The sequence below is a fragment of the Quercus robur genome, chromosome 12, assembly GCF_932294415.1.
Source record: "Quercus robur chromosome 12, dhQueRobu3.1, whole genome shotgun sequence".
NCBI classification, from domain to species: Eukaryota; Viridiplantae; Streptophyta; class Magnoliopsida; order Fagales; family Fagaceae; genus Quercus; species Quercus robur.
This window is the reverse complement of record NC_065545.1, coordinates 563973-579044: the sequence shown is the minus strand read 5'-3', so window position 1 is coordinate 579044 and position 15072 is coordinate 563973. Positions and strand designations below refer to the sequence as shown.

General features: G+C 32.5%; 1 pseudogene; it reads left to right on the top strand.

Annotated features, from left to right (window-relative positions):
* The first annotated feature begins 2394 nt into the window (after positions 1-2394).
* On the top strand, positions 2395-11570 carry LOC126709258 (DJ-1 protein homolog E-like; annotated as a pseudogene).
* The last annotated feature ends 3502 nt before the right edge of the window (positions 11571-15072 follow it).

Below are 15072 nucleotides of genomic sequence, written 5' to 3'. Positions count from 1 at the left end.
AGTAGAAGAGAGAATTAGAATTTTGAATGTTTCTTTTGAAAATATCAAAAAGTGTTATTTAACCAAAAGATCAATGGTATTAGTCTATCTTTGTTGGATATTGTCAGTGAATTGGCCACAGGAGGGTTATCAAGGTGGATACATTAGGCCATAATTAACAAAAGTGTTTGTTTTTGTTTTTGTTTTTCCTCTTTTCAAATACATATAAGTTAGTATTACAGTAAATAATTATGGGATGTAGTGCGATGCAAATTGTTGATGAGAGATGAGGTGAGCTCTACAGAGTGGGAATATCCTTGTAACTCTAGAATCGAGAAAAGCTTAATTGAAATTGTTCATGTTAAATTTAACAGTGAACATATTTGGGAAACTGTATAGGCATTAATTATTTTTTAAAGAAAAATGCTTTAATTGGTAAAGCACAGAGCTTGTAATTTAATTTGTGTTTCCATAATTATTAGCATATTAAGAGCATTCACATCAGTATAAAATTTTTCGTCTATTTTAGCGAAAGAACCTACTTTTTCTATTTTACACAACCAATTTTTCAAAACACCTACATTAGTCAATCTATTTTAAAAGATATTTCAATAAAATATTCATTCTTCTTTAATTTTTTTTTTTATTTTCTCTAATGATTATACTTTTTTAATGGATGCGAAAGTGCTAATAGAGCATTTTCTTCTCTTCTTGATGATTGCAGATCCTTATTGGACAGATTCCACCAAGTCCGAGTGGAGCATGTGTTTCGGGAAGGGAATAAAGGTGCAGATGTGCTTGCCAGAAGGGGCACCGTTATGTTAGAGATTTTTGTTATTTTTGATTTTCCCCCCAACTCTGACATTCTCTCTATTGTAAATATGGATGTATTTGGTATGCACTATTGTAGATTTTCGATTGTGGGCTTGGCCTCTATATATGGCGAGGTAGTTTCTCTGTGTTATACAATTACCCTTTTAACCAAAAAAAAAAAAAAAAAAAAAAACCTTATACTTCAAGTTAACTACCAAAACCAGTGGCTCGGCTAGTGGAGCCACTTGTGTCGAAGGTCCGTTGGTTGAACTGCCAGAATAGTGGTTTCAACGACCGCCGCCAGATCGGTGCCTTCGCCCACTGTACTGCTAGCACCAGTGGTTAGACCACCAAAGTAGTGGTTCAGGTGATTGCCGACAGATCGGTGTCTCCGACCATCATACCACCATCAATGAAATATTTCGGTGTATCGTTTCCCTGAAACGCACCGAATATATATATATATATATCTATATATATATATATTATTTAGTATTAGTAAGATGAGTGATATAAAATTTTAGTTAAAAAAAAGTACTGATTTGAATTAAAAATTTTAATATAGACTTTAATAAAATTCCAAATAAAATCATTAGCTTTGTTTGGAAAAAAAAAAAAAAAAAACTCAATTATGATTCTTTTGTAATTAAATCATATTGTAGAGATATTTGCAAACTAGGAAGCTTTAAGGAAGCTTCCTTTCCCACTCACTTTTAACCCCCATATGTGACCCTTTTTTTTTTTCCACAAAATCACATATTTTCTCTACTTCCTCTCCCACAGTCTTTTATCTTCATTTTTTTTTTTTGATCTTTTCCTTTGTCGTAGCTCTCAAGCACTTGTTTCTCTCTTCTCTCGTGGTAGCAGCAAGCTCTCCATGGTAGTGGTGATGACGGCGGCTTTGATTTGGGTTTGAGTTTGATTTTGGGTTTGGGTTGATGGGTTTTTTGTTGAAAGTTTTATTTTGGGTTCTAAGTTGTTAGAGTTTTTTGTTGAAGGTTTGATTTTGGGTTTGGATTGATTTTTGGTTTAATTTTCCTTTGTTTTTGGTTGATTTTGTGATTGGAATATCATGGGTTGTGATGAGTTGTGATGGGTTGTGGTGGTTGGGTAGTGTTGGGTGGATTTGATGCAAACTGGGACGGACACAGTTGAGTGGATTTGCAGCAAACTAGGATGGACACAGAAAGAAGAGAGAGAAAGAGAGAAATTAATAAAATATTGATGCAGCGTTTTTAGTGCTATGTTGTGTAAATTTTTGCACTTTTTGTATTTTGCAATGACTTTTTGTGTAAATTAATAAAATATTGATGCAGACGTTTTTAGTGCTATGTTGTGTAAATTTTTGCACTTTTTATATTTTGCAATGATTTTTTGTGTAAATTAATAAAATAATTTGTCTTCATGTTAGCTCTCTCTATATGGTTGGACTACCGAGTTACTTTGTGACCTGACTTGCACATATCTTCCTCTAAGCCTATTCTCACTTCTCAGTTTCACTTTTCCATCAATATAATTTACATACGCTTCACTTTTGCTTTTAAAAGTAAAATTCAAAAACCTTTTTTTTCTCTCGAGTTCTTCGCCAATTTCTAGTTATATATTATGGCAACTCTAAAATCTGCTCTATTATTCTGTGGAGATTATATGGAAGATTATGAAGTTATGGTTCCATTTTGTGTGCTTAAGGCATTTGGGGTATGTGTTGATTGCGTCTCTCCAAACAAGCAATCCGGCCACAAATGCATCACTGCTGTTCATGACTTCATGGGCTACGAGTAGGTAATCTTTAATAATTTTATTTTTACTAAATTATAAATCACAAGCCTAAAGTTGGGGTAATTTTGATTTTTCCTCCTAAATTTCAAAATTTTGATTCGCTTTTGTAACACGATGTATTGTTTGGATTCCCCCCCCCCCCCCCTTTTGTCAATGCCTAGATTTTCATACTGGCACCCCAATGACACTCTATGTTTGTGTTTGTTTTGATTTAAATCTCTATATTTGGAATTGTTTTGATTTTGCTTCCTCTATGTTTGGGGTTATTTTGATTAATCTAACACTTAATAGATAGTTCGGACTACATATTAACGAAAGTGAGTAAACGGAGATTCTCTTATTTAACCATTAGAAACAAACATAGATTTTTTGTTAATAGATAGTTCGGACTACATATTAACGAAAGTGGTTTAATGGAGATTCTGGTTAAATCGATTTTTTGTTGTAAACGGAGATTCTCTTATTTAACCATTAGAAATTTTACTAGTTGAACTAACTGGAACCCATAAATTATAAAAACTTTTAAATCACATATAAGTGAAAAAAATCTTTTTTTTAGGGGGTGGGGGTTGGTGTCTTGTAAAAATGAAAAATATAGGATAGTAATTGCCAATAACCACATTAAAATTGGTAAAATTATTAGTACTTTTTATTTTGTTGAAGTGTAAGTGTGTAACATATTAATTAGCAAATAAATAAAATTTGAAAAGATACTGGTCTTGATTCCTTGCATCTTATTCTTACCTACTCCATTATAGGATACCCGTTCTCAATTCTCGTCATTCTCCTTTTATCTAATTAATTGAATGACATAGCTTTTTTTTGGAGAAAAAAAAAAGTTTTTGGAGTATGGGTTCATAGCTTTTTTTTTTTTGGAGAAATAAATGGGTTTATAACTTGGTATATATTTAGATCAGACAATTTGTAGAAACTCAAGGCTTAAAATTGCTTTCAGTGTGTGGGCTAACAAATCGGCCCGCTATGTTGGAGTATTGGACAAGCTATGATATTGAGGTTGTGTTAGGAATTGGTGAGTGGCAATATTATGGGTTGGGTTTAGAAGCTGGGAGAGTGACATGAAGTTTTGGATTAGGTTCAGCATAGGCCAATCCATACTCCATATATAGTTGAACTCAATCCAAAAGACCAGTGAACAGGTAAGTCTCTTATTGTTAAATTCCTTCAAATTTTAAAACAACAAATACACATATGGCATAAAATTCCATCAATTAATCAGGAGCATAATCAATCATGGAAATTATTTTCAATTAAAATGTGAGAATAATAATAAAAAAAAAATATTCTGGGAGAGTTAGACATATATAGATAATAGCTATAGATGCAAAAAAAAAAAAAAATAAAAAAAAAATAAATTAAATGTAATTGTGGAAATGATAGTTAAAAACCTGACCTAAAAAGGTATAAGAACCATTTGGGAGTGAGGCTGCAGAGGGTGACTTGGTTGTGATTGTGTTGTGTAATGTGTTAACTGCGTTTCCTCGCGTCGCTGCTGCCTATAAAAAGGAGAGAGAGACTTATATTATAAAAAATATATATATGGTATAAATATTCCTAGATAAACTATACTAAACTGAAAAAAGAGTACATACAAAATTTGGTAAGGATGTGGTGTAAAAGGCCACATTTACACCCTCCAATGTCAATATTCTAGATTAGATCTTTGGGAAAAAACAGAAATTAAACACAAAAGCTAAAGGCATGGCAAAGTTATGAGAAAAACAATAGAATTAGACCCCACTTGAGCAGCAAAAAGAGTAAAAGCAGTAGCAAGTTCTCATTTTCTATTCTGTTCAAAAGGTTCTAAAGAAGGCAAAAAATTAGTAATTACACTAGAAAGTTCAGTTTCCCAGCAACCAAACACAGATTTGATGCACATACTTCACTAAACAAACCAGAAACAACGCATATCAAATGTAAAGCAAGAGAAACAGAAATTCAAAGAGAGAATCGAAAACTCACTCCTATTCAGAACAGCTCCAAAATGAACAACCCTTTATTCCTTGAAAGTTGAAACTTTTACCATTACCCATATAACAGCATCAAACACTATATTTATATGGTACAACTTCCTAGATGAGGTTCATGAGTTAACCACACAAATATAGTTCCAGTAAGCAACGTGCAGTGAAATTAGGACAAAAATTAATCTAATAAGTGGCAAAGTAAGGCAAAAAGTGTTCACATTAGATGAATAAAAAAATTTAAAATCAGAAACATGCAAAGCTTGGAGATTCTGGCATTTTACCCTTAATTTAAAAAAAAAATTGGCAATATGCCCCTGTTTGCAAACTATATAGGAGCGTGCCCCTGTTTTGATACTCGATTATCCTAAAATCGAGTTATGCCCGATCAAACTTAAAAAAAAATATATAAAAAAAAAAAATTTCCATGGAACTCGAGTTACAGAAAATTGAGTTCCATGCAAAAAATTTTTTTATAGGTGCGATTGCCCCATATTCAGGAAGCCTTATAGTGGCGTTTCTAAGCCCAGTAGTGACGTTTTAAAGCCCTATAGCGGCGTTTTCCTGCAAAATTTTTTAATAAGTGTATCCGCCCTGTTTTGGGTGCCCTATAGTGGCGTTTTTAGGCCCTATAGTGACGTTTTAGAGCCCTATAGCGGCGTTTCCCTGCTCGACTTCCCTAAAATCGAGGTCCATGCTTTTTTTTTTTTTTTTTTTTTTTTTTTTTTTTTTTTAGTTTTATTCGGTATAACTCGATTTTCTACGAATCAAGTATTTCATTGAAACTAGATTTTAAGGTAATCAAGTATCGAAACAGGGGCATATCCCTATATAGTTTCGAAATAGGGGCATATTGCTAAATTTTTTAAAAATTAAGGGCAAAAGGCTAGAATCTCCTGCAAAGCTTTCATCAATTCAACTCAAAGATAATCAAAAACAACATGAAGAGCCTTTTAGCTCAATAGCATTGCTTACTGTTTCTAACAGAAACATCTAAGGTTTGAATCCCCCCTCCCCCACTTAAAAGATATCAATGATATTCAAAAATAAACTCATTAATCCCATTTCAGTTCCAAGTCAATTTTCGATATATACCTATGAAAACAAAAAAAAATTCATTATTATTAAAAAAAAATTAAACTTTCTAATTATATTTCAGGAAATACCAAGTAAAACTACTACAATCAACACAAAAGTAAGCACAAAACTTTGGTATGAAAATAATAAAAAACTGATAAGAATCCAACCTATTGATTTTCAGTTTAGTAGTTCTTCGAGGGAACTAGGCCTCCATTGATTGATTCTTCGAGGGAATCTACCTCCAGTAGCAATTCAAGAATTAGCTATTTCATGTATTATTCTTCAATGCATGCTTACAATCTGATTTGTGGCTTATATCCTATTTTAACTAACTAGGTACAACACAGCACAGCTTAACCAACTAAGCCTAACTAACTAAGTACAACACTTAATGCAATACAACAATAGCACAACAGTACAACACCTTATAGCTACTAGTTACAAGCCTCTCTTGCCACTCTGTCACAACAGCTCATCCTAACACCCCTCTGTCACAACAGCTCATCCTAACACACTACCTTGCACTGCCCAACACACTACCCTGCATTATCTATCAGGCTGCCTTGCATCACGGACTGTCTAGCCCTGCAGTCTACACTGTCTAGCCACACAGCCTCTCAATGTACTTCAGTCAGGGTCCTAACAAAAACTACCCCTTTTGGTACAATCTAGAAAACAAAACTTCAGATAAGAAAGCCCTTACTTGGTACAATTAAACATCAAACAGATTGAGATGGACTCACTAAACCTATAAAACCCATCCAACGCCTAAAAATTCACAGTTAATTCCACCCAAAAATGTAGTAATACAACACTGTTGTCCATAATTCAGGAAGCACCATAAAAATTCAAAGTATACAATAGCTATATAACAACAATTTGAAGCAATCAAATCATGAAAGCAAGTTAATCAATAAAAAATGAAGGAGAAAATTTTCAGCTACTTAAAATTTGCATAATTCAAAACATTACGCACATTGAAAACCATTTACTCATTGCACCAATTCACATAAATAAATAACAGATGGGGTCAAATCAAAATTTAGAAACCAAAGTATTGAACCAATAAAAATGCAAACTTTGACAGCTGTGTACTTAAAGATTCCAAATGGGTACCCAGAAAAGCTGAAGAAACCAGAAAATAAGAAATACCCAGAAACATTAACAACCGCTAAGTTGAGGAAACTATCAGAAACAAACGAATAAATGTATGACAGAAACGTTGTATAAAGGAAAAATGTAAAAATGTTGTTGCTGTTGTTGTATAAAGGAAGAGAGAATCGAAAAGGAGATCGAGATGAAGGAGATGAAGTCCGTCTTCTTCTTCTTCTTCAATTTCATTTAATTGAAACAATTTGCAAGCATTGTTGAAAACGTAAAATTAAGATGGCTATTACAACTCTTATCTAAGTCTTAAAATTTTGATAGTGGGAACGTTGAGGCAATTCTACGTGTTCCCCCTAATTTGTTATCAGACCAATGATGCTATGTTTTGGTCACATTCCAACAATGAGTTCTACACAGTCAAATCTAGTTATTATGTGGCTAAGATCATCGCAATAAAAGAAAATTTAATTTAGAGCCCAACTGGGGAGTAAGCAAGTGTGGTGAAAGTCTTAAAGATTTGAAAGTTTATAGTGCTTGATTCTCAACACACCCACATCTCAATTTTCATAATTTAGTTCTCAATTTTCAAATTCCTGTTTGGAACCCAAACTTCAACTCAGTATTTGGTTTGTAAAAAGCATGTGGGGCCTATGTCAGAATGGCTAGCCACGTTTCTTCTACACACAAACCCAACCTGAAGATAAAAGAATAATGCAAAGGAGAAAAAAATAAAAGCTTTGATCTCATAAAATAAACCCAGAAAATAAAGCCAAAAGATCTCAGTTTTAAAGGTTTGGTGTTGATATATGAAGTTTTGATTTCATATCATAAACCCAGTAAATAGCACAAACATCACAAACCCACACATAATAGTCCGAAAATCAGAGCCAAAAAAGACTATAACAACACATCAAACTCCACAAAATTTTAACAATAGATGAGACTGAGAGAATGGAGGAGATGCACCTGAGATTGGGGCTAGAACAGGTGGATTTGAAATTAGGGAAACAGAAATGACTTGATCCCAACCTGATCACTTGCGTTGTGCTGAAAATGCCTCAAATCGGAGTGAGTAGAAAGCCTTGAGAGTGCCAGATGGAGGGTGAGGGTTGAGGTCGGAGATGGAGGGTGAGGGCTTGAGAGATGGAGGCTTGAGATCGGATGGAGGGTGAGGGTTGAGATCGGATGGAGGGTAGATTTGCAATGGGTTGAGATTGGATGGCTGGCTTCAGAGATGGAGGCTGATGATGCGCGAAGGGAGAGGGTTGGAAATTTCTAACATTAATATTTATACTTGCCCTAAAGCCGCATTTTTAACATGCGGCTATAGGGAAAATCTGAAGCCACGTTTAAAAAACGTGGCCCAATCCCAAACTAGAGCTGCGTTTTCAACACTCAGCTTCAGACTAAATTTAAAGCCGTGTCTATAAAACGCGGCTTCAAACTAAAATTAAAGCCGCAGCTAAAAAACGCGGCTTTAGGAAAGCTAGAGCCGCGTTTTCTACACGCGGCCATAGTTAAGAATTAAAAAAAAAAAAAATGCGGCTGAAGCTCAAAAAAATCTCAAATTCTAAATTTATGTACAAAAATGAAATAAAAGTTAAAAATAATAAAATATATAAAACTTACAGATTGAGATGAAAATGAATATGATAAATGTGACATCAACAACCTAACAAATAAAATTTTTAATTATATTTTTATTTTATATTTAAAAATTGATATATTAGTTTGGAGTATTATTTATATAGTAGGATTTGTAATACTTTTAACGTCATTTGAAAAAGGAAAAGAAAAAGTGAGCTATTTGTTACATTCTCACGGGGAGAATGTGTTAATCACTTTCCCATTCCCTCAACAGCTCTACACAGAATTACCAGGCCATGTCTTTACATTAAATTCAAACTTTGATGAGGTAAAGTCAGAGTCCTATGATGCTCTCATTATACCTGGTGGCCGGTTCACGGAGCTCCTCAGCATCAACGAAAAGGCATTGAGCATTGTAAAAGAATTTGCTGAAGCAGGAAAACCTATAGCCACTACATGTCATAGCCAACTCATGTTAATCTCAGCGGGGCTCTTGAAAGGCAAGAAGTGCTTTGCATTTCCTAGCTTAAAGCCCATAATTGAGTTTGCAGGTGGGAATTGATGGGCAAGACCAGCTGAAAATCCATTAGGAATTGACATCACTGCATGTGTTATGGATGGAAACATTTTGAGTACTATTGGGTGGCCTGCACATGCTGAATATCTTGAAATTCTTCTACGATCCATTGGAGCAAAAATCACAAGAACTCGGGATAATGCAGTGCTTTTTCTATGTGGGTTAAGCCTAAATTGATGCAAATCATTCCCAGCATAAATGAAAATGACAGGAATCAATGTGATCGAATTTGTTCTTTGGTGGTCCAGACAGTCAAGTGTATATACAAACAGACAGAGACATTCAATTTGATTTAGCATTAAGTTGGATTCATGCTCAGAATTGCACAAAAATTATTTAACTTTGCTATATTTGCTTCAGAACCCCATCTTGTGTGATATTAAAAAGTTACACCTAAGTTTGGTAGCCTTATCAACAAAGTCATAAAAGAAAAAGGAAAAAAGGGCATATATATGTCCATTCTAAACCCTATGCTTTAGGAGTGGTTTTAAATTAAAACTTATTGTTTCAAAAGTTTTAAATTAAACCTTGGAATTTAAGATTGTTACAAATTATAAACCTAGATTTTTCTTGTTTTCAAAACAAACCTTGGATTATTGTATCAATTTAAACTCTCTAACAAACATGAAAACCAAACCTAAAAGGTTACGGTTTAAATTAATTTGATTTAAAAAGCATTAAGTTCAATTTGAAACTAACAAAACTACATAAAGTTAAATTTGTAATATTCATAAATTTCAGAGTTTGAAATTATATGATTTAATTTGAAACTATCACAGAAAAAAATGTAGCCTTAATTCTATGCCACATTTTGCTGCATACACTCTACGTTGTATTATATACTAGAATTTGCATAATTAGTATTTACTTTTTACTTATGAGTTATATGCTTTTTATTTATAAGTGAAGCTAATATTTTTGTTTTGTTTTTGGTTACTGTCATTATTTCAAGGATTTTGTAGAAGATTATGAGATATATGTGCCATTTAAAGGACTGCAAAGCTTGGGTTACAAGGTTGATGCTATTAGCCCAAGTAAGAAAGAGGGAGAGAGCTGTGTCACTGCCATTTATGACAACGAGGGAACAAGCAAGGTCAGCACTGAGAAGCGCGGCCATAACTTTGTCTTGACAGCCAAATGGAATGATATCTGTGTAGACAATTACGATTGTGTTGTGGTGCCTGGAGGGAGGTCCCCAGAGTTTCTGGTCATGAACAAGAATGTGGTTACTTTAGTGAAGGAATTTGAGGAAAAGAACAAAGTCATTGCTGGGATTGGCCAAGGGTTATGGCTCCTGGCTGCTGCTGGAGTTCTCAAGGTGAATTTCTAATAAGCTATCATAATTCTCACAAAATCTTTATTTTGATAAATGTACATGATAATGCACATTTTAGTTAGTTTTTTATGCTTCTCAAAAAAAAAAAAAGTTTTTTATTCTTAGGTAAATTATATTTATACGTTAAGAGTAGTTTCTAGTTAAGTCTATAGTTTTAAAGGTTTCAAAGAAAATCATGAATTTTAAGACTATTTCAAATTAAACCATGTAGTTTCGTTAGTATGATCAAATGAATCCTATAGTTTTAAAATAACATTAGTTTAATTATTGGAATTTCCGAATTTGATTGGGAGTGTAAAATTAATATGATTTTAAGAGTTCTGAATTTGATTTGAAAATTGACAAAACTATGGAATTTCCAAACTTAAGATAAAAAAATGAATGGCCTTATTTAACTAAGAGGATAAGACCTCCATTAATTAATGGCTACTATTATTATAAAAATAAATAAAAATTCTTTCATATTGTCATATTTGGTCAAATATTTTTTTTTTCCTCAATTAAGAATTATAGTTGCTGTTCTTCACCAGTGGAGACCTCCAGAGTACCCATTCTTCAAGGCAAACTTCATGCTGCGGTATTCAAGACCAGCTCCTCGGCAGGTATTGGTGTGATCATTCGAGACGGCATGGGAGAAGCAATTGGAGCTCTAACGATGCCAATCCCTTTAGCCAACTCTGTCGCAACCATGGAAGCCTTGGCTTGTCGCAGGGCGGTGCTGTTCGCCAAAGAAATAGGACTCTCAGACGTGATATTTGAAGGAGATTCTGCAGAAGTGATCCAAGCAATCCCCCAAGAGAATTCGGACCACCCGGACTTTGGTCATATTATCGATGATATCAGGATTTTAGCTTCAGACTTAAACTCATTTCAGTTTTGTCATGTGAAACGTGATTGTAACATAGTTGCTGATGCTCTTGCTAAAAGAGCAAAAAATTCTTTCAGCTTAGATGTTTGGCTTGAAGATGTACCAGATGATATTGTTCACCTTCTTTCTTTTGACGTTCCTTAAGCAATAATAGTTTCTGCTGGGCTAAGTTTTGGTCTGGTTTCTCAAAAAAAAAAGAAAAAAAAAAGAATTATATGTTGTATGTTCTTGAGAAATGGTAATTATAGTAGGGTGGGTTACTTTGGTTGTGGATATTCTTAGGATAAGAAATGTGCAAGCAGTTATGCAATGAAGGCTATCGTGAAGGTTGCTGGTGGGGAATCAGAAGAGTTTACTGAGTGTGTCACTCATGGCAAGCTGGTAACTGCAATTGGATGGCCTGCACTGCCAACTTTTATTTCACAACTCTCTGACATCCTTGGTTTATCGGTGGTATTTTGATTGTAATTTCCTCCATATCAATAAGATTAAAGAAGCATATATATATATGTATATGCATTTGAATCTGTCTAATGTGGGATATATAGAATTGTAGTTTTATAAAAATCCTTACTCGTAATAATAAATAATGAACTATAATTTATAAGAGCTTCACTGTCTTGAATATTTGGCTGAATGTATGGTTGGCATGAATTAATTTGTGTGTTTTAGTGTTTCTCTTCTCCTTTATCCTATTTTTCTTATAACTTACAAGTCTGAGATCGTAGGTAACTTCATTTAAATAACAAATATTAACCTGAGGGAAATTTCATCACATATTTATCCAAATGACAGGAAAGCGGCAAAGTTGTATAAAGTTTTAGTTGGAGATAAAAATTATGGCTCTTATTGATTAAGGAGGCTTGATGTACTTCATAATTAAAATATGATGTAGCAGTATTGTCCCCTCTAAATTTGAATGTCTTTTAATACACTCTAAACTTAAAAATTTAAAAAACCCCTTATTAACTAATGGTAATAAACCCCTTCAAAAAAAAAAAAAAAAAACTAATGGTAATAAACACTTTGCCCCGTACATTAAGATTTTCATTGAATTAGGATAAATTCAAAATTCAGGATTTGATTTTTTTTAATTATCTATTAAATTTGTCAGAAATCTTAACCACAATGAATAAAGTATTTTTATTATCAAAAGTTAAGATGGGACAATACTCAGTTTTGAAATTTATTGGGACACTTCAGCCTCACCATAATTAAGGAGTGAAAAATGTAACCATCTAAAATTTTACCAGTTAAGTTAATTGGAATCCATAAATGATTAATATTATAGTTAGTAAAATATGTGTAATATATTGTATATTACACAATACATTATACATACACAGTTGTTGTTGTTGTTGTTGTTTTTTGTGTGTGTGTGTGTGTGCGTGCGCGTACAAAACAGACAAAAATATTCTGAAAGTATGTTTTCTAATTAAATGCACAAAACCTGTATTAAAGTAATTAAACGTTTTCTGCATTATACTCATATACAAGTATTTCAATTTGCATGACTAAACTTTAATACTTTATCCGAAAAAATAATTGTTTATTTTTTAATTAAGGTGTGTCATTGTATATGATGATGAAATTCTCAAAATATATATTTTTAATTTCTATGTTTTATTATTTATATTAAGCATATTGGCATTTCATATTTTTATTATAGTCTCAACAAATTTATCTGATATAATTTGAATAATTAGATATCTAATTATCTCCATATGTATGTGTGGGGTATTTTATCCCGCAAGCTTATTGTCCTCTTTGGGGAGCCAAGCCCGCCGAGAAACAAAACCTTGCGGGGTAAAATGCCCCACAGTATGTATGTATGAATGTGTTAGATGTTAAATAAACAAAAATAAATTTATTCTAATTGATAATAATTTGAGACAATAAATACTTTTTTGTTATTTTGTTGTTGTTGTTGTTGTTGTTGTTGTTTTTTTTTTTTTTTTTTTTTTTTTTGTTAAGTAAGTGAATTAATGAATATACGAAAGACTTATCCTTCATTAATTTGTTATATATCGTGCTAGCCTAGAAAACACAACTTAAAATTGGAAAAAAAATACTAAATTTATTAAATTCTTAATAAGTTGATTTCCAAAGCTTATCAAATTATATTAAGATAACATAAACATGTTACCAAATGGGAATATCATAAAAGAAATAACTTAACTATAAAATCTCTGATGCTTGTATAAGAGATCTGGGGTTCAATCCCCGCCTACACCAAAAACTGATTGGTGTCTTGGTCGGACGCCATAGGTTGTGAAACTCTCTAAAAAAAAAAAAAAAAACTATATAATCGTTGTTATGGTCTCAAATTTTTTTGTTCAAATTCATAATATATCCATACTAAATCTACTTATGTCTTTTATTATTATTATTTTTTTCATTTCCATTTTTTATGCCATTTTTTTATAGTCTTCAATAGAATGAAATTCATACATATTCTGTACCACATATATTATATCAAATTTATTACAAACTATAATTAATAGTTTAAGTAAGCTAGTTCTTTGGAAGGAAAATAAATTCTATAACTTTGTGACTTACTAATAACCAGATGATGGTAATTTTGTCAATCTTTTTTTCAGATGATGGTAATTTTGGTAAATTCATTAATTCTATATAAATTTATTTTGTAGAAAGAAGATTAAGATATAATTTATATATATATATATATATAATTATTTGTCCTTTATGAAAACAAACCTTATCAAACGGTTTTATGAAACATTTCTCTCATATATATAACATGTGAGGTCCCCCTCCCCCCTCAAAAAAAAAAAAAAAAAAACATTTGAGGTCCACACATGTAAAACTAATTCATAAAATAATTTTTCGTCTGTTACAGTCAACGTTTAGGATTTTAATAGATCTTGCACTTTTTTGTAATAGGATACCATTATTAATGATGATTCTGTATAAGACAAAATGAATACAACTCAATAACATTGATAAATTTTTGACCATAACAGTCAAATTAAATGGACCAAAATTGGTTTTGTACTAATCCAACATATATCTCACCTACTTTATTCATAAATATGATAAAAAATTATCATTAGGAATAAAAGTTATAAGTAAAATTTGATGAAAAAAAAAACCTACATCTATAAAATTTGAAAAATCTTATGAACAAATCACGATGCAAATGAAACAGCACATTAATCTATCTTCTTATTTGATAATGATTTAATATTTTTTCCCAAAAAAATATAAAAATCCCGCGCTGTCTCTATCTTAATACTTTCGGACATCTAAAGTGGAGACCAATCCTACGTGGGCGTCGAGGTACCATTTCTAGAAAGCTAGTTGTATATCGTCACCAGGTGAAAATGCAATAATCCAGTGTTTCTCAAGCCAAAACCAAAATTTATCATCCAGCCAATCATATTCCCCCATACAACAATCACTTGGTGTAATCTCGTAATTTGGCTTATACATACGCCCTCTAAAATAAGTTGATAGTTCACGTGGAGAGCCATGATTTGATATAACAAAAGCCAGCTCTTTTGTCTAAAGCATAGGAATTTTGTCCTTGCATGAAATTTACCAAGAACGACGAATCTGAGTGCAGGTGTCGTTCATTAATGGAGGCCTCTTATCACCGAAGTCTTAAAAGGAAGCCAAATACATGCATATATAATTATCATTTTGCCAAACACATCTCTCTTAAGACTTTTAGTTGTGCTTTGCTTCCTCAGGTATGTGTGTGTGAGTGTGAGGCTTAGAGGGGTTTGGTAGCTCGCATATGCTTTTAATTTTTGTACCATTTTACTTCAAATACAAAATTGTATCCTTTAATTTTTCCCCTTCTTTTTTCTAATCTTTTACATATTGATTTGGTTTACAGTGTTTTTGTTTAGGGTTTGAAGATCTTAATCTGAAAATGAGTGACTCAGGAGAAGTTATGAGCAAGCTAGTAGGTGAGATTGATTTTTATACTCCTGCAAGA